Consider the following 21,716-nt stretch of genomic DNA (forward strand, 5'->3'; position numbering starts at 1 on the left):
TTCATGTAATTGAGCCATAATTACTAAACCACACAATTCATAACACAATTTAAGCAATCAATTAACAAGAATAATACAAAAAAATCAATCAAAACATCAGAATAGTACAGATAGAGATTCTAATGTGGTCCTCTGTAGCTCAGTTGGTAGAGCATGGCGCTTGTAAAGCCAAAATAGTGGTTTTGATTTCCGAGACCACCCAAATGTAAAAAATGGATGCATGCCTCTATGCACGTACAGGTAAGTTGCTTTGGATAAAAGTGTCTGTATAATGGATGCAAAACATGTTAAGTATCTGTTATGGGTAATTTGTATTGCAGTAGCTACAGTTTTAACTGGCATGTCTGAGTCATTAGTGCTATGCCACATGGTTAACTCCAGTTGCAGGATGAGGCAGCAACAAAAGCCAGGAAACCCTATGGACTGCCCGTACACATTAAGCATAATATGGATAATGAATCTCTTAATGATTCTATTGAAAAACAGAATTGAGCTTTTTATTTATCCACCAGGGTTTGTAGGCATGTGCTAACCCACATAAATAAATCAACAGAACACAAAGGACCACATCCAGTCAGGCTGACCTCGGAGGATACACACTGTTCTGTTCTCTCTGAGGATGAATTTCTTCGGGGTGTGAACATCCCTCCTGACAAGCCAATTACAGGCTGTTATAATGAAAAACACAGGGAGGCTGCATGCTCTCGTCATAAGGATAGGAGTTTTAAGTTGCATTAAGACAAACATCTTGCACAGTGGGGCTGTATGTTGTAGGAGGGATTCAATAATGTGCTCACTGAGGTACAGAAATACAGTTGAAGTCAGAAGTTTACATACACCTTAGCCAAATACATTTAAACTCAGTTTTTCACAATTCCTGACATTTAATCCTATTAAAAATTCCCTGTCTTAGGTCAGTTAGGATCACCACTTTATTTTAAGAATGTGAAATGCCAGAATAACAGTAGAGAGAATTATTTATTTCAGCTTTTATATCTTTCATCACATTCCAAGTGGGTCAGAAGTTTACATACACTCAATTAGTATTTGGTAGCATTGCCTTTAAATGTTTTAACTTGGGTCAAACGTTTCGGGTAGCCTTCCACAAGCTTCCCACAATAAGTTGGGTGAATTTTGGCCCATTCCTCCTGACAGAGCTGGTGCAACTGAGTCAGGTTTGTAGGCCTCCTTGCTCGCACACACTTTTTCAGTTCTGCCCACAAATGTTCTATAGGACTGAGGTCAGGACTTTGTGATGGCCACTCCAATACCTTGACTTTGTTGTCCTTAAGCCATTTTGCCACAACTTTGGAAGTATGCTTGGGGTTATTGTCCATTTGGAAGACCCATTTGTGACCAAGCTTTAACTTCCTGACTGATGTCTTGAGATGTTGCTTCAATATATCCACATAATTTTCCTTCCTCATAATTTCCCTTCCTTTTGTGAAGTGCACCAGTCCCTCCTGCAGCAAAGCACCCCCACAACATGATGCTGCCACCCCCGTGCTTCACGGTTGGGATGGTGTTCTTCAGCTTGCATGCCTCCCCCTTTTTCCTCCAAACATAACAATGGTCATTATGGCCAAACAGTTATATTTTTGGTTCACCAGACCAGAGGACATTTCTCCAAATAGTACAATCTTTGTCCCCATGTGCAGTTGCAAACCGTAGTCTGGCTTTTATATGGCGGTTTTGGAGCAGTGGCTTCTTCCTTACTGAGCGGCCTTTCAGGTTATGTCGATATAGGACTCGTTTTACTGTGGATATAGATACTTTTGTACCTGTTTCCTCCAGCATCTTCACAAGGTCCTTTGCTGTTGTTCTGGGATTGATTTGCACTTTTTGCACCAAAGTATATTCATGTTTAGGAGACAGAACGTGTCTCCTTCCTGAGCGGTATGGCGGATGCGTGGTCCCATGGTGTTTATACTTGGGTACTATTGTTTGTACAGATGAATGTGGTACCTTCAGGAATTTGGAAATTGCTCCCAAGGATGAACCAGACTTGTGGAGGTCTACAATTTTTTTTCTGAGGTCTTGGCTGATATCTTTTTATTTTCTCATGATGTCAAGCAAAGAGGCACTGAGTTTGAAGGTAGGCCTTGAAATACATCGACAGGTACACCTCCAATTGACTCAAGCGATGTCAATTAGCCTATCAGAAGGCTCTAAAGCCCTGACATAATTTTCAGGAATTTTCTAAGCTGTTTAAAGGCACAGTCAACTTAGTCTATGTAAACCCCTGACCCACTGGAATTGTGATACAGTGAATTATAAGTGAAATAATCTGTCTGTAAACAATTGTTGGAAAAATGACTTGTGTCATGCTCAAAGTAGATGTCCTAACCGACCTGCCAGAACTATAGTTTGTTAACAAGGTATTTGTGGAGTGGTTGAAAAACGAGTTTTAATGACTCCAACCTAAGTGTATGTAAACTTCCGACTTCAACTGTAGATATATGACCATCTAACATACTGTAATGGTGTTTTTGTTCCTGCAGCTCCTAAACGATGGCTCTTCACAGTATTATTCAATAGTCTGTATACCTGAATATAATAATACTGATCCTCATTCAAGCCACAAAGGCCTACACTGGAGAGCATGGGCACAGGAACAGATGGAGCATCAGATTAGGTCTCCTTTGGGCTCACTCACCAGGAAGAGATTGGGGACTACAGTGTTCTTAATGGAAATTGATCGCAGTAGCGGGGTCAACTATGTTGTGTCAAAAATGTCATTTTGAGCTTGACCCATATCCATAGACAATAAAACCAGTAGATGGTGTTGAGAAGGCGCAAGCCTTTGGTTGTGGTTGTCCTGTGTTTCATACGGATTTATCTCATGGTATGTGGTATGAGTTACATTGTTCAACAGATGTTACCTGCGTTAACATGAATATAATCTACCTACAGTATATCCTATATTGTCTTGTGAGCGAGCGGTGAGCGGCGCCAGCCTCCTCGTAGCCTGCCGGCCAGTGATTGGTCTGTGTCAGCACATGGTCCTGTGTGATGACAAATGTAGTAGTCAGAATGGATCACTATTTAATTAAGTATCTCGAATTGTAACGAACTTTCAAAGAATTGACCATGGGGATCGAACTTGATAATAATAATCTAATTTTAGAGCCCAATATGATCATAAAAAAATGTGTTTGGCTGTTCTGGCGATCACAATTGATATAGTCTTTCTAGGGTAGACCAGGGCTTTTGGAACCGCTAGGTTGCTACGCAGTAGCCAAACACCAAACAGCAGAGCTTGTGACTCCACGCTCCAGACCGGACACTGGGGGCCGGCCCATATCAGACACATGTGCGCCTGAACCCGGGCCAGGAAACATAATCTTGTAATATGTTCCAGAACATTAAGCACAGCCTCTAAGGATATTAGTGTCCTGGTGGTGAGTTCTGGATCTGTACATGTGTATTTGCCTCTTTTATGATCTGCAGGAAATGACAAGTTTCCGTATCAGAATAGATGGATAGCAATGACCTAATCTGTGATTATGCTTTCAGAGATCAGTGCACAGTAATTTCATCACGTTGGTGAGTGAAGACAGTTCAGATGGACAGTCTCTCCATATCATACCAATCAATCACTTTTACAGTGCATTACTGGGAGAGGAAGCCTGGCCCCATGGGGTGCAGCCTGACACAAATAGTGGATTGGCTTTCCTTCTTTGCTCTCTTTTTATTTCTATCAGTATGCAGTGCATGAGCCCTATGCGTTCATCCATTCCATGAACATACAGATATTCATGGACTTTAAATTCTGTACCTCTACACAGACTCTGAGAATGCAGATTATCAAATGATCTCTTTGTTGGTATAGGTACATGCATGTTAAATCATGGTGGGTTTGCTCTCATTTCCAACATTTGATTATGAACAATTAAGAAGAAAAACTAAACAGTGCAAAATATCCCAGTATTCAGCTGTGTAACTGTTGTTGATGGATATTAGGTTATTGTGGTCAAATCAATAGGTGAGAATGAGAAACACACCCAATTGGTCTTACTTGGATTGTTAACCTTGGATCTTTCTTTTGAAGTCAATTATTGAAAGGTTGTTATAATAATATTTTATATAAACATAATGACCGCAATGTGTCAAGGTGAAAGGTAAATACACAATTTCATCTGCAGTGACATATTGTTATAAAATGTCATATAAGCCTGACCTGAAAAAGCAGTAAACAATTTTTCATGAATATAGCTTGCAAAAGTGGCAGAGGTTTTTTGTTGCCATAATCTTAGGCATAGGACTTGGGTATTGAGTTCTGTGATAAATGACTCTAAAAACACTATACATATAAAGACTAGAATAGAATAGATAACCACCACACACATTCCCTCAGTCGGCACTGAGCCCTGTGTCCCATAAGGTTTGTTACATTTAACTGGATTACAGGCATTGATAGCCTTTCCAGATGCAGCATTTTCAGATAGACAGAATACTCTTACTCCTCTTACAAAGAGAGTGTAGAGAGCACACAACTATACATGCTCCCAATTCATTTCACCATGAGAGGATGTGGCTGGTTGTAACTCTGCAGCCCTGAGTGGATTACCCATTGCTTTTCTGGTGGGTGGATAGTCACAAGGTTCTATCTTCATGCACTGTTTGTTCAGCTCCATTTATCCAGCACAGGACTGAGTGTGTCAGGAACTAGGAGGTGTCTCAGAGACAGCATTATGGGGGTGTTACTGTAATCCTGATCCTGACCAATATACTTTTCTCAACCACATTTCCCTTAAAGGGGTAGGTTTAAACCTCTAAAATAAAGATTCTATATTCTATTTGTTCCATCAATGTTCCATTAGATATGGATTAGGTGGAGTGTGAAGTTGAAAGGGGTGATCATGTAAAAAATAATACCTTTACAAAGGGCAGCTCAACTGGCATTCAGACAACCCCCCACACAGTATGTGATTTTGTGCTGGTCACAACAGCCAGCCCACCCTGAAGTCCCATCCCATGTCCCTCTGGCATCCCACCAATATGGATACACTTTCCAGAAATCAAAGACCCTAATCAGCATCACATCCAAGACCAGAATACGCATTGTTTGGTGTATTACCCTAATGACATCACATTGCTGCAATGCTGTGCTTGTCATAGAGAAGGTGTCGCAAAGTAATGTTCTTCATATAACATGAATTCGTCCATGGGTCATTTTGTAAAGATTTGATATGTTCCGCATCTGTTCAAGACATCATGGTGAGGAAATATATTTTCATTTGTAAGCCTATCAGTCGTGATCCTCCTATTACGCAAGTGTTAGGTTGTTGAGTAGAGACGCATTGCAAAAGATTGCCTGCTCGCTCTGTGGAATTAAGCAGGATACATTCTCCCACTACCCTGCCCGGAAAAGTCGACTGCATTGTCTTTGCTGAACGGGTGGACAAAGAAGCAAGCCATATATGAAAACTAATTGCTCGCGTGGGTAAGCATATATTGCCTATCAAGAAAGAATACACGCTTTAAACTATGCGTGGATGGAATTCATTCAAACGACAAGGGAAGTTAACGACCAACATTATCAAGGAGAGCAGTATGTTTGTCAACCTTGATTTGCTTACCATAAAATAAAATACATACGAGTTAACTATTCTAGGTTATTGTAGTCGTCGACCTTCACGACCATCTCAGACTTTTAGATACGCAGAATAGCAGAAACCGCGTGGCTGAATTTAAAACCAACCGCAAAGTGTTTATTCCATGTCCGTGTCTGTTCAACAGCACTAGCTGCCTACCCATTGCTTCAACGGATCCTTAACTGCATGGCTTTCTACCGTCATCATTCATAATGCCAATATTGGTACATGCATATTGCACTATATGAATATACCTCTGATACAGTCCAACGGTTCTTATTCAATTCAAGGCTAATTTGACTGAGGCCACACTGACACTTTCCTTGGACGATAGCTTTGGATTTCAGATTCGCTTTTCAGTTTGCACATCTTTTTCTGTCTCAATTGGATCGTATTGGGATTAAGGTGGGGTTTTAACCCGATGCAGATAACAGGGAGATGTATTTCCCATGACATTTGTCTTGGTCACTGGATTGTTGATAATGATGGTTTAAGAAAGGACTTCGCCTACCAATTTGGTGACCAATTTCTGAAGTAAAAGTCAATCCGTTGTTGGTTACTACCTCTCTCGTCAATTTCACTCCTCTTCGATTAGAAATGCTTCAGTAAGACAATGTTTGAACGGTGGAAATAACGCCCATGTGTCTACCCCTAAACATCCACGGCGAATCCTATTAATGACAACGGTAAAGGTAAGTCAGTCATGTATTTTATATTTGATCATAGCAATTGCATGCTCAATAAAAAGCAAATTAGCTTTGTGCTATATACTTTTTTTGACCTTCCACTTTGGTGCATGATTTGTTATTGTGTGCAGTGTTTACATATATATTGATAGGTATATAATGTTCAGTTGATGCTATTTTGAATAACATAATATAATATTATATTTGTTAGTATAGGCTATAGGCTATTAATGCGTTCATGCCGCATAGGCTATTCAATCTGATGTATTGCCTGACTAATTGAATTATGATATATTTGAATAGCGTTTGATGTTTTGGACCAGTTTTGTTGAATTATTTTGCTAATTTAAGTCACGTAGCCTGTAGCCTACATCTGTATAGGTCCAAAAGCGCGCTATCAAAATGATAAATAGGGATGATCAATAGTAGACTGTAGCCTAAAACTAGTGCTGTGAGACAACGCGCAGCTGGGCTAAAACAGCCAAAATAATATGATATTTGTATGTTGATTGATGACTCATTCATTTTCATATGAGATGGTTGACATTGTAGACTAATAACACACAAGGGTTTCAATTGACCTTTCGCAGTATTGGGTTATTCACCTGCTTTGGAATTCCAATAAGGATTAATTCCTAAGGAATACTTACCCTTGTATGGATTCGTTGTAATTGACCCTAATTAGTCTATTGCTAGGTGATGTGTGTAATCAAATTGTCAGAGGGAACGAAATCAGAGAATAGATTGGTTCAAGGCCGGTCTGTGTCTGTAGAAGCAGCATGCATTCTGCATTTATTATCACAGGTTTGTGTTGGCTACAACCGCTGAAGCTGTATGGGCAATAAAATCAAAAGGAATACAGAACAGACGAGCCACACATAGCTCGGTGTGTTGAATCCTCCATTGAAGTTGCCGACGTTGGTTGAGAGCACAGACCAGCTTGCTTGGAGCGCGAGTGGCACGGGCGTGTCTGCATCAGAACAACGTCGACTTTCACAAGTTAGCATCAGCACTGAAGAATATTTCTCACTGCAGAAATGTCAAATGACCGCTTGGGGACACTGACTGCTAAGCTAAAACCGTCTATTATTCGTTTCAGTACCGACCAATCGAACTCATAAGGAACGAATGTGAATGTTCCTAATTGTATCCATGGGTTACAAATCAAAGCACGCTTTACTCATAGACCTAACGTTACCCATAGGCGGGACATTGAGAGGGAAGCATAGCCCAATGTAACGGCAATTTTTCTGTTCAAATGTGTGTATATGACATATAGTATAATTCATGATCATGAGTAGACTAGAACGCTACAGTGCAGCAACATAGCTGACCCTGTGTGTTACGGTCGCTGTCCACTGCCCTGTGGTGCTGAACTTCCGGGGTTCCGAGCTCATGCCTGTCCATGGTGCTGAATCTGGTTGTTAACATTGGCTCCACATACCCTTTTACCACATAACAAAGTCGCCACAGAAAGCTACATGTTGTATTAGGTAGACTCCTGAAAGTGACGCTATTATACAGGAAATATTTTTTTTCAATATGCAAATTAGTTAGTTAGCTCACCAATTAATATGCTCATTAATGAGTTGTGAGTGATGCACTCTTAGAAATGTTAATTAAGTCTTTATTCAATTCAAAAGAAAACACAGGACTTCAAAAAAGTAAGTTAAAAAACAATAACAACACAATAGTATCTCTAGCAGCTAGCAAAGGTATTATTTGCTGCCCAACCACTCTGATGGACCTCAGTTTGAATGTGGTAATAACTGGTAGACATTTTTCTATGGTTATTTTCTCCTTTCTCTTTCTCAGGCATTCAATATTTATATTGTTAGTTTCTGGAATAATAGGCTATGTCTCTGTGGACAGTTTCCAGAGATGGAGGTATTTGTGTCCTTGCCAACCCTTCAGACTCAGTAGAGGACTCAAAGAGGTCAGCATGTGGCTTTTATAGGATTATATTTTTTTTCACTCAGGGAATGTAGATTGCAGAAATAAGGTGCTCTTTCAGATGTAGACAGGGTAGTGGTGAAGGTTGTAAATCCATTAAAGAGAGGTGGAGGCAAAATATCAAAACACTTACCGTTAAATGAAGCATACATCCCCTCATATCACTACCATTTTATTTGGACCACGCTCCTATGACATACCAAGGGGAAACTGTGTACATCAATTTGCAGAGTTGCTACATCAGTAGTACAGTATGCCGCATGCATTTTACATAGCAGCTTGCAGTCCCACTCCACCACTGGTTAGTACCGTTTACCAGGTGCAGCTGCGGTATCCACTCCTCCATCTCAATCAGGAATGGGACTCCATGTTCTGGCACATCAGGGGCACCACCTCTCCACAGCTATCCAGCCTGCCCAGTGCAATGAAGCGCTGAGATGGAGAGGATCTGTCACATGGTTTATGTGTTGTAATGGCCACTCCCTGTCGGACGGATGCCTTCATAGGAGAAGATAAGAGACACACATTCCACACACAGATAAAACAACCTAGTCATGGGTGGAGAAAAGTGCTGGGTCCTTTACAGGAATGAAGACTACAACAATAAGAGTCAATATCCCCAAGCATATAGCATTTAGGAGATGTATTGCTTTGGGTGTGCATGTTGAATATTTGAATGAGCTGTTGAAACATTTGTTTCAGTAAGAACCATTGACATTTGATGCTACAGAACCAGGTTATGTATTTGAAATACTTGCTCCATGTCTGTACATAATAAGGGCCTGCTTTAAGTGGCTTGTAAAGATATCTGAACACAGAGGTTAATGAGGTTTATTCTTAGGAGGGTTAATACGCTTGAGCGCTATTGGATTAGTAATTTGAATTAATTAACAAGTTCAACAGGCCTTCCCACTGAGCACAGGCGTCAATTCAACGTCTATTCCACGTTGGTTCAACGTAATTTCAGTGAAATGATGTGGAAATAATGTTGAGTCAACCAGTGTGTGCCCAGTGGGTTGTGTATTTATATTTGGACTATCTATGCAGCGGTTGGGGTGAGATAGGTTATCACCACTTCTCTAGCTTGTCAGCGCATTAGACCGTGTTACAGTAGATACCCAGGGTTCTGGTGCCATGCCTTTGCCTAATGAAATCAGCCATCATGAGATCCTCATTATCATACACTGACTACATGGATTTCAATATGGATGCATGAATACACACAATATCAAGAAATATGTGAGAATAATTTCAAATTCCAATAGTTAATAGTTAAACAGATTCACAAGCAGATAGGTGAGAAGGTTTCGGCTGCTTTCTAGTTTGGCAGTATAGGCAGTAGGGTGAGATTAATGTAGCCTCTCTGGCTTGCCAGTCTGTTGCATTGTGTTACAGCAGCTGCTCTGGTTGCTGCTGTCATGTGTTAGCATTATGAAATCAGGGCTGATATGGGTATTATCAGCCACTGCAGAAACGAGAGGGAAGAGACACGCCAAAAGTACCAGATCTGTACTGGGAGAATGAATGAAAATCTGGATTTGAAAATGATTATGCATAGCCTACCCACTGTAGAGCTGCACTCTATGAGGTCTGGATGTCAAACAGCTGTATAAACAATGTATGTTTTGTTATGTGTAAGATAACTTCACAGGAAACAATATAGCCAATTTCATTTACTATTGGAGTAGCCACAGTAGAATCAGTACACAATTAATTAAAAATGTACCCATTGCCGGCAATTTGTGTTTGAAAAAAGTGTTAACACACATTTGCTTACTGTTATATTAAAGATGAGTTAACATTGAAACAAAAAAAATGCAAAATGTAGTTATACTCTCATTTCAACAAACAACTTAGCCTACACATACATCACAGACACTCAGCAGGATAGGTGTTTATTTCAAACTAGATAATGCTGCTGGTTGACTTGCTCATGTAAAATGTGGTATTCTGTCTAAGCAAACATATTTTTGAATGATCGGTCGGTTGATACATTATTGTACTTAAGGGCTATACTTTCCCCGCCCCCAAAGTTGAGTTTGAAATCAGCATAAGGGGGATTTTCTGTTAGTACTGGATGATGAGCATAGGCCTGGAGCGTGCATCTCAACCTGGGACAGATGCTGAGCAGATAAACCAGGCTGGGTCCTGGAGCTGGGGAGCTGAAGCGTTGACCTGGTACATGCGGCATGCAGAGCATCAGATGTAGGATGGAGCTCAAGGACAGCAGAGAACAATGGAGGTGGGGGCAAAGGTCAAAACAGTCAGCAGGAAGGGAGCACACGGTAACAGAGGAGGCAGAAACCCAAGGTGTTTTGGAGCAGAAACAGCCTCTATAGCTTGATGAGTGTGATCAGTTGATTACTGGATGGCGAAGATGAGGACTCAAGGTAGAAGCAGATGGATTTCCAATGACAGGTAAGGGCAAGTTGAGCTAGGTTCATTAGTATCCTGATTCAGATGGAAGATGGACATATTGACAATGTCATTTTCTTTGGAGCATCTCATACCTTAACTGCTACTGCTAAAGAGCCATATACCAGCCTCCCAGCCTCTCTGTTGACTCTATGGCACACAGATAACAAGATTAAAGGTGGCACCTGTCTCCCCAAAGAACCTCTCCCATACAGTATGGCTGTTCCACCTTTGGCACAGTTATAGACTACTGCTCCAGGACATAGATGTCACTGTCTTTATAGGGGCATTAAAATGAAGAGATATGATATTATTATCCACACAAGAACTAATGTTTGCTGTACTGTAGTAGTCAGCCAAGCCAACCAGTCAAGCTCTTAGACCATAGCTGCTCCTTGAATCAAGGAAGGTGACATTGATCTGGATATACTTTCAGTAGCTGCATCAGATGATATTGATTAGGCTGATCTCCCAGACTAGCACTTTTCTAAGCTCTTTGATGCTCATTCACTAAGGCAGGGGAAGGCAACTAGCCACGGCCCCTTTCTTTTGGGCGGAGTGGATGGTCGGGGGGCCGGAACATAGTTAGAATAATTTGTACACTGCAAATTGACCACAACTAAGCCCAAAAAGAGATTATATTTGAAAATAACTATCATTTCATACCTTGATTACATTGAGACATGTTCACACTTGTCTCCTTTTTCATTCATAGGAACACTTGAACAGATTTCGTAAATGAAACACATTTTTTGTTGAATTCCTGGTGATTTTAGTCTCTTTTTTTTTAACCAAAAACTAAAATCCCCAATAATGATGGGGTGCCAAAAAAAATCACTCACGGGTCGGTTTTGGCCCCGCGGGCTGCCTGTTACCGAACCCTGCACTAAGGGGGTTCGGCATAGTAGTTACTATGGGCCTTAGTGCTACGGAGAGCAGGGGTCAAAGCTACATTGTAACAATGATTGCTGTTGTGGGAATCATCATTTTTGAACACTCACTTAATAAGGTGAGTTTTTACACTTACTCTGCATGACTTGGACTCTCTAATGTGTTTGGTCGGCCAGGACTCCTTCGGCCCTATAAGTGCAGCATGGATCGCTTGCTCCAATACAATTTCATACCACAGAATTGCCTTGGGCGCCAAGTAGTGTTGTAGCAAGCTCTGTAGCAGACCTTGTAGCAGACATCTCAGCTGACCCTTCCCTGCATTCAAACTAGAAAAAACATGAACTATTCTTGCACACAGCCCAGCAGCAACTGTCTGTGATAGCACAATCACTTAATTTTCTCTGTTTGGATTGGATGGCTGTCTGATGTTTAAACAGTAGCCGGTCCAATCTGCCCGTAGACTTCCTCAGCAGGATATAAACAACCTGAATAATCTATGCCACTTGCCGTACTTTTGTTAACCAATTGTCTCAAATGTGCCAGGTAGTTGTACTTCCTCATCTAAAGCAGCTCAGCACACTGCTGGTTGAAGGAAATGTATCAGGAGATAAGCTAATAAAATACTAAGTTCTCTTTCATAGTCCCGCCATGTTCTTTGGGATTATTCCTTCATTTTGAATCTTTAATGAAACCGCATATTGGAGTTTGAAAGAAAGGTTGTCAGACTGACCTTGCATCTTACTGAATAATTCTGAAGATTGTTCTAAAATACTCTCTGTAGAGCAAAAAGTATACTTATGTATATTAAGAGTCTAGTCAGTGCTGCTGCATTGCTGCTATAGACATGCTGTCCTCTGTGGTACCCCATTGAAGAATGATGCCAATAGGTAATTAGTGGATTTGACAATCACAGAGAGAATGTATGATATAAGGGAATTGATAAATAGCTCAAAGGAACACTACTGGAGTGTAGACACTTAGCATTAGAACTGAAAATGTTCAACAGACCTATATCCATGTAATGGTTGTACTTAACATGATGTGTTGATACCTGTATTATTTTATATGTATCTAAAATGCACTTAAGAACCTCCAACTGATCATTGAATGCTTGTAGGCGTGTAGAAACAACAAGCTTGCTAGTTCAACACATGCTCTCAGTTCCAAGGTGAAGGGTCATGTTTCCAATAAGAGCTGAAGATCATTGATACACTCTAGTGGTATTAAACTGTAGACTGAACTCATATATAATAGTTAAATAAGCCAAAAAGCAGTAGTTGCATTTTGTTGCATGACTAACATTCCAAAGATGAATATACAGTTTTTTTTAGATACCTACCATATGAGTGTCAGAAACAAAGAAGCAAAACATGAGAGAAATGCGAGATCTTGGGTGAATTTCGAACCTGTAAATGTGTACTCAGTGAGTGACATTATTGTATTTGATGTATCAGTCCATAGGGAAGGTGTGAGTGGTTTCAAAAGACTATCCTCTCCGTATACAGGGTGCTCGAGCACATCATTGGTGGCTGACATTGACTTGCATGAGATGTGAATTGACAAAACAAAAGCACCAACCACCAACTCAGAACGAATACATGTTGGAATAGAAAACAGTGACATAACAGGCCCTGTCTGCCCACAGCAAACCTGTCTCTCAAAATGCATTGAGACATGGCAAACTACCAGTCATACCTGTCAGGAGGAAATGTGTGGCTGAATTCTGACAAGTAGAAGGTCAGCCAGCATATTGATAAGAGTGATGCAAGCATGTCCCGAAGCGTGCAAGCTTTGTGTTTAGATACCTGGAAAAGTGCTATATGAATACTTTCCATTGTTAGAATACCAAAACCAGAGCAGTCTATATGACATTCAGAACCAACAAATAATTGAAGATATGCTTAAAAAAGGAATGAGCAAATTAGATATTTAGCTGGCCTATGATTTATAGACACATATCATGCCTTTTCTCAGAATTTATGGTTCTCTTTGAGATTATTACTTTATTGTCCAAGAAATGACTAACATTCTCAGTACAGATGCAGGGTGGATGATACATGCACTCAGTCAATGTTGATGGGCTGTTTATTCACTCACTAGTCCAGTCATCAGGAGATCTCATCAAACCGTATTTCTACCCCTGGCTGGGAATAGGGACCTAATTAAGGGATATGTCCCAAATGGCACCCTATTTCTATATAGTAAACTACTTTTGACTAGTGCTCTGATCAAAATTAGTGGACTATACAGGGAATAGGGTGCCATTTGGGACGCAGACAGGGTGACCAGGATTAGCAACAATTGATCTGCCAAGATGAATAAATACCTTCTCTCCACTTCACCACACTCCACCACAATCAAACCCACTATGCATGATTAACGACAGGCTCATTTAGTTATTTTATGCAGATAAAATTACATTCAAAAATCCATGTTCATATTTATTTAAAAACAGATAATAGATGCAGTATTTGCATTCTATTTGAATGAACAAAAGGGTTCATAAACTGTCAACAAACTGTTCATGAACTAAACAACTTACCAACAATTCACAATCAATAACAACAGTTATTCTGTAAACATTCTGTTTCCCTTGGGCAATACAATGTTTCCTTTTATTGTAAATGTGACCCCTCCTTGTACATTTCCTCCCTGCATGATTTCATTGCATTGCATTAGCCCATAGCTGACGTATTACCATACACAGAATGAATCAATGGTTCACAATACTGTATGCTGTTTTAGAGAGTCACTGTGATAATCTATATGTCCTCGAGAAGATGAATCTGCCCAAACAGAAATGTTTGGCTTATTCAGTTAATGTTCTCTTTTTTTTACAGCAGCTGCTCTGTGTTTATTTTGCTGGATGATTGGATGCCAGGCTGCAGTAAGCTTCTTTATGATAAGAAAAAAAGACTTTCCTACAGGATAAAAAGGAGCTAATGGCAGAGGAATCCTCTAACAGGACTGAGCACGTGGCATTAGCGCAGTAATAGCACATGGATACCCCTTTGATCCATGGTAGGGGTGGAGAAGTCGATTAAGTGACTGGGATAGACATGAAGCTGTAGAGCCCAGTCCTTCATTTCTGGGACAGACTGGCATGCTGATAACATTGTTTTCTTCTCTTTTATACATGGAATTATATGTAAAAACATGGAAATCAATCAATTTACCATCATTAACACAATGGAAATATCTCATTATTTATTATTAAAATAATGAAATAGCATGGGCGACCAAGAATAATTTATTGGTACAATTTATAGCCAAGTGGCAAACAATAATGCAGACACTAGGGATGTGAGCATACAGGTCTGGGAAAATTGTTATTTTACCTTTATTTAACTAGGCAAGTCAGTTAAGAACAAATTCTTATTTTCAATGACAGCCTAGGAACAGTGGGTTAACTGCCTTGTTCAGGGGCAGAATGACAGATTTGTACCATGTCAGCTTGGCAATTCAAACTTGCAACCTTTTGGTTATTAGTCCAACGCTCTAACCACTAGGCTACGCTGCCGCCAAGATGTAGTCATTGTTTGTGCTCGCCTGTTCTTATGTATAAGTTTGTATCTGGAGTAGATTTTTTAAATGTCGTATTATTATTACATGTAAACCCCTATGGCATTGCTGTATACAGTACCGATAGCCAGTCATTAGCCAACATTATTAAGTCAGTACTTGACATTTTTAGTAATATAGGTTGACAAGCAATGAAAACATATCAAATCTTTAATGATGGCCTAATAAATAAACTATTATGCGCTGTTAACTGAAATATTTTTTTGTGTTTTCAACCTTTGTTTCTGCTAAAGCTATCTAGATATGTCATTGTAATGCACGGGGTAATCACATCATGAAGCTCTGAGGCCTCCAGTCTGTAAGTGTCTGTAAAGCATGTTGACAGTTCTGCAGATCTTTGAACTTTGACATGACAGTTATCCTCAGATCAGACAACTGAAGGAGGAAGACACTTGGCAGTTGGCTGTCAGCCCAATAGTTTTAAAGGGGAGAGTCTTCTGCCGATGAGACAGTGAGATCTGTTGTGCATTTTATGGTCGTCAAAGATGCCATTTACGTAGAAATCAGTGTGAGGAGAGGACTGCTGCCTAGCCAACCAACATTTCTATTTCAATATCTCTTGCGGTGTCTTCCTGAAAAAAATACTTGAAAAATATGTATCCCCTGTAGCCCTTTGAAATCTACATAGGCACAATATCAAATTATTCACAGAAATCCAGCTGTGGAAAGGTTTACCCACATCTGGGACAAGCTGCACATTATGTTGTGACGGCTGCTCTATGAAAGGTCTGAAGAGAATGAATGCCATTTTGGCTTGATGGATTTATAAAAATAGATGAAATAATAATTTTTCTTAGATTTTGGTCAGAAACCATTATTGGGTAGCCTCGTACAGTATACCACACTGATCTCGTGAGTTTACATAAATTATTCGTTATAACTATAGCAAATCATTGATGTAAACTTGCAAGATCAGTGCGTTAAGAACGGACCCTTATAACTAATTGTTGGGTTGTCTACCAATGATTCCAGATCATTATCTTTAAGAGCTATAATTTCTATATTAGTTGGGTGGTCTACCAATGATTCCAGATCATTATCTTTAAGAGCTATAATTTCTATATTAGTTGGGTGGTCTACCAATGATTCTAGATCATTATCTTTAAGAGCTATAATTTCTATATTAGTTGGGTGGTCTACCAATGATTCTAGATCATTATCTTTAAGAGCTATAATTTCTATATTTGTTGGGTGGTCTACCAATGATTCTAGATCATTATCTTTAAGAGCTATAATTTCTATATTAGTTGGGTGGTCTACCAATGATTCTAGATCATTATCTTTAAGAGCTATAATTTCTATATTAGTTGGGTGGTCTACCAATGATTCTAGATCATTATCTTTAAGAGCTATAATTTCTATATTAGTTGCTCTATTATGTTGTATTTTAAGGAACAGAATCTGTAGATGTATAAATCATGTATTTTAAGGAACAGAATCTGTAGATGTATAAATCATGTATTTTAAGGAACAGAATCTGTAGATGTATAAATCATGTATTTTAAGGAACAGAATCTGTAGATGTATAAATCATGCAATATGATTTGTGAGGCTGCAGACTTTTAAATGGACTGTTTTAGCTACGTACCATTAACTTTTGTTTGTTTGATTACAAAAGCACATTTTTATCAGATTATGACCTTCTGTGTTGATGATTGTTGATGATTGTTGTGCTGAGGCTGTAGTAGTGGCAGTGGAAGAATCGTTAAAACTTGGTGTTTGCAGGTTTACAGCATAACATCAAACCAAATCTGCCCAAGAATTCAATCAATCATAGACTCTCACTGTGCTGCAGGAGAGTGAGTTCTGAGTAGAGGACGTTGGAGCTCTCAGATGGTGCATCCAGGCTTGCAGGTACAGTTGAAGTTGGAAGTTTACATACACTTAGGTTGGAGTCATTAAAGCTCATTTTTCAACCACTCCACAAATACCTTGTTAACAAACTATAGTTATGGCAAGTCGGTTAGGACATATACTTTGTGCATGACACAATAACTTTTTCCAACAGTTGTTTACAGACAGATTACTTCACTTATAATTCACTGTATCACAATTCCAGTGGGTCAGATGTTTACATACACTAAGTTGACTGTGCCTTTAACCTGTTATGACTAGGGGGCAGTATTTTCACGGCCGGATAAAAAACGTACCCGATTTAATCTGATTATTACTCCTGCCCAGAAACTAGAATATGCATATAATTATTAGCTTTGGATAGAAAACACTCCAAAGTTTCTAAAACTGTTTGAATGGTGTCTGTGAGTATAACAGAACTCATTTGGCAGGCCAAAACCTGAGAAGATTCCAAACAGGAAGTACCATGTCTGACCATTTCTTGGCCTTCTTGGTTATCTCTATCCAATACAGGGGATCTCTGCTGTTACTTCCTACGGCTCCCATGGGCTCTCAGAAGGCGGCAAAAAGCTGAATCGTGGCTTTGCAGGCCCTGGCTGAAAAACATTAGCGTGTTTGGATAGTGGCCGGTCAGAGTACTATGAGACAGGCTCGTGCACGAGTCGACTCCATGTTTACTTTCTCTCTCTGTGAACGAAAACCACCACTCCCGGTCGGAATATTATCGCTTTTTTTACGAGAAAAATGGCATAAAAATTGATTTTAAACAGCGGTTGACATGCTTCGAAGTACGGTAATGGAAAATGTAGAATTTTCTTGTCACGAAACGCGTCGGGCGCGTAACGCTTCGTCACCCTTGGATAGTGTCTTGAACGCACGAACAAAACGCCGCTATTTGGATATAACTATGGATTATTTTGAACCAAACCAACATTTGTTATTGAAGTAGCAGTCCTGGGAGTGCATTCTGACGAAGAACACCAAAGGTAATCAAACTTTTCTAATAGTAAATCGGAGTTTGGTGAGGGTCAAACTTGGTGGGTGTCAAAATAGCTAGCCGTGATGGCTGGGCTATCTACTCAGAATATTGCAAAATGTGCTTTCACCGAAAAGCTATTTTAAAATCGGACACCTCGATTGCACAAAGGAGTTCTGTATCTATAATTCTTAAAATAATTGTTATGTTTTTTGTGAACGTTTATCGTGAGTAATTTAGTAAATTCACCGGAAGTGTTCGGTGGGAATGCTAGTTCTGAACGTCACATGCTAATGTAAAAAGCTGGTTTTTGATATAAATATGAACTTGATTGAACAAAACATGCATGTATTGTATAACATAATGTCCTAGGTGTGTAATCTGATGAAGATCATCAAAGGTTAGTGCTGCATTTAGCTGTGGTTTTGTTTTTTGTGACATTATATGCTAGCTTGAAAAATGGGTGTGTGATTATTTCTGGCTGGGTACTCTGCTGACATAATCTAATGTTTTGCTTTCGCTGTAAAGCCTTTTTGAAATCGGACAGTGTGGTTAGATAAAGGAGAGTCTTGTCTTTAAAATGGTGTAAAATAGTCATATGTTTGAAAAATGGAAGTTTTGGGTTTTTTGAGGAATTTGTAATTCGCACCACGCTCTATCATTGGATATTGGAGCAGGTGTTCCGCTAGCGGAACGTCTAGAGCTTGGAATATTCCAGAAAATGATGTCATGGCTTTAGAAGCTTCTGATAGGCTAATTCATATCATTTGAGTCAATTGGAGGTGTACCTGTGGATGTATTTCAAGGCCTACCTTCAAACTCAGTGCCTCTTTGCTTGACATTTTGTGAAAATCAAAAGGAATCAGCCAAGACCTCAGAAAAAAATTGTACACCTCCACAAGTCTGGTTCATCCTTGGGAGCAATTTCCAAACTCCTGAAGGTACCACGTTCATCTGTACAAACAATAGTACGCAAGTCGTCATACCACTCAGGAAGGAGATGTGTTCTGTCTCCTAGAGATGAACGTACTTTGGTGCGAAAAGTGCAAATCAATCCCAGTACAACAGCAAAGGACCTTGTGAAGATGCTGGAGGAAACAGGTACAAAGTATATATATCCACAGTAAAACGAGTCCTATATTGACATAACCTGAAAGGCCGCTCAGCAAGGAAGAAGGCATTGCTACAAAACCAGCACAAAAAAGTTGTGGCAAAATGGCTTAAGGACAACTAAGTCAAGGTATTGGATTGGCCATCACAAAGCCCTGACCTCAATCCTATAGAAAATTTGTGGGCAGAACTGAAAAAGTGTGTGCGAGCAAGGAGGCCTTCAAACCTGACTCAGTTACACCAGCTCTGTCAGGAGGCATTGTCCAAAATTCACCCAACTTATTGTGGGAAGCATATGAAAGGCTACCTGAAATGTTTGACCCAAGTTAAATCATTTAAAGGCAATGCTACCAAATACTAATTGAGTGTATGTAAACTTCTGACCCACTTGGAATGTGATGAAAGAAATACAAGCTGAAATAAATCATTCTCTGAACTATTATTCTGACATTTCACATTCTTCAAATAAAGTAGTGATCCTAACTGACCTAAAACAGGGAATTTTTACTAGGATAAACTTCTGACTTCAACTGTAGATTACCCATTTTAAAGGACAAGTGAAGTGGTTTTAACAATATATTGGGGATGTGCATCAGGGGAGATTGTTGGGGTATTTGAGCATGCATAGAAGCACAAACTACAAATAATACATCAATACAAAATACTACCTTCTATTAAAGTAACTTATCAAATATTCCAGAAGTGTGTTGGTACAGTATAAGCTAAAAGGAAACCATTCCCCTCAGAGAAAATGCAGATATTTTCTGCAGAAACCTTTTGGGCTGTACTTAGTTGAAACCAGCCATTGTATTACATGATTGGCAGTGTGGTAGCATTGGAATTTTACATGACTCATTTCTGACTGGATGCTTTGTTTTGAATCAATTATCACACTAATGTTGCCAGTTGTGACTAAGCTGATGCCTCTTAGAGGAGGGTACCTGTTAAGTGGACACTTGAATTAATTGTCCCCTTGAATCAGATAAGGACATTGGAAAGATGTGGATCAAACCAAACAGATGCACCTCCATATTTATTTTACTTAGGGGATGGTGTTCTTCTCAGCAAGGCTAAGCCCTAATCAGTGCCCTCACCATATGGCTGATGAGCCCAAAGCTCCATCATTTTTTTTGCCTGAGCACAGATACGGACACAGCACAGCACTTTCTGTCTTAAATGAAAATGGAGCTTGGTCATACTGACCTGGTTTGTAATGGGCTCTATTCCACTGTGAATGATCAAGAAACAGCTTTATTCCACCTTGAATGATCAAGAAACAGCTCTATTCCACTGTGAATGATCAAGAAACAACTCTATTCCACCATGAATGATCAAGAAACAGCTTTATTCCACCATGAATGATCAAGAAACAGCTTTATTCTACCATGAATGATCAAGAAACAGCTCTATTCCACTGTGAATGATCAATAAACCGCTTTATTCCACCATGAATGATCAAGAAACAGCTTTATTCTACCATGAATGATCAAGAAACAGCTCTATTCCACTGTGAATGATCAAGAAACCGCTTTATTCCACCATGAATGATCAAGAAACAGCTTTATTCTACCATGAATGATCAAGAAACAACTCTATTCCACCATGAATGATCAAGAAACAGCTCTATTCCACTGTGAATGATCAAGAAACAGCTCTATTCCACTGTGAATGATCAAGAAACCGCTTTATTCCACCATGAATGATCAAGAAACAGCTTTATTCTACCCTGAATGATCAAGAAACAACTCTATTCCACCATGAATGATCAAGAAACAGCTCTATTCCACTGTGAATGATCAAGAAACAGCTCTATTCCACTGTGAATGATCAAGAAACCGCTTTATTCCACCATGAATGATCAAGAAAGAGCTTTATTCTACCATGAATGATCAAGAAACAACTCTATTCCACCATGAATGATCAAGAAACAGCTCTATTCCACTGTGAATGATCAGGAAACAGCTCTATTTCACTGTGAATGATCAAGAAACAGCTCTATTCCACTGTGAATGCCATATTTCCTTCTGATGAGACCTTTTTCTGTATCACACAGAAAATTATATTTTGCATTTAGTTCTCTGATGGTGAATGGCTTTCTAAATATATGTACAGTAGATCCCAATTTGTTTAAATACTGTTTATCATGTTACTCATTCAATTTAGTGGATAAGAAATTAGGCTGTGCTTTTCAGAGATGCTTGCATTACAAATGAGCACATTTTCAAATTATCTGAGCAACAATATTTCACAGTCAAATTTCAGAGGAATCGTGTTAGTGTAAAAAGGTTATTAATACATATTTATTTTGTGTTTATTTTCCCTTTATATCCCAGGTAAGTTGACTGAGAACACATTCTCATTTACAGCAACAGCCTGGCAAGCAGTTACAGGGGAGAGGAGGTGGCATGAATAAGCCAATTGGAAGCTGGGGAGGATTAGGTGGCCATGATGGTATAAGGGCCAGATTGGGAATTTTGCCAGGACACCAGGGTAACACCCCTACTCTTATGATAAGTGCCATGAGATCATTAGTGACCACAGAGAGTCAGGACACCCGGTTATTGTCCCATCTGAAAGACTGCACCCTACACAGGGCAATGACCCCAATCACGGCTCTGGAACATTGGTATATACAGTATTTGTTTAGACCAG

General features: G+C 39.5%; 1 protein-coding gene across 4 annotated transcripts in view; it reads left to right on the forward strand.

The window, feature by feature from the left end:
* Positions 1–5,056: 5,056 nt before the first annotated feature.
* Positions 5,057–21,716, forward strand: part of LOC115206368 (leucine-rich repeat and fibronectin type III domain-containing protein 1-like) — a 130,798-nt gene continuing 114,138 nt past the window's right edge. For 2 of the 4 annotated variants that reach the window (XM_029773221.1, XM_029773222.1), the window contains exon 1: positions 5,057–6,289. The gene's annotated coding sequence lies outside the window, so the exon portion shown is untranslated. The remainder of the gene's footprint in view (positions 6,290–21,716) is intronic. The other 2 variants (XM_029773223.1, XM_029773224.1) reach the window with 1 other exon arrangement.

This window comes from Salmo trutta, chromosome 13 (assembly GCF_901001165.1).
Source record: "Salmo trutta chromosome 13, fSalTru1.1, whole genome shotgun sequence".
NCBI classification, from domain to species: Eukaryota; Metazoa; Chordata; class Actinopteri; order Salmoniformes; family Salmonidae; genus Salmo; species Salmo trutta.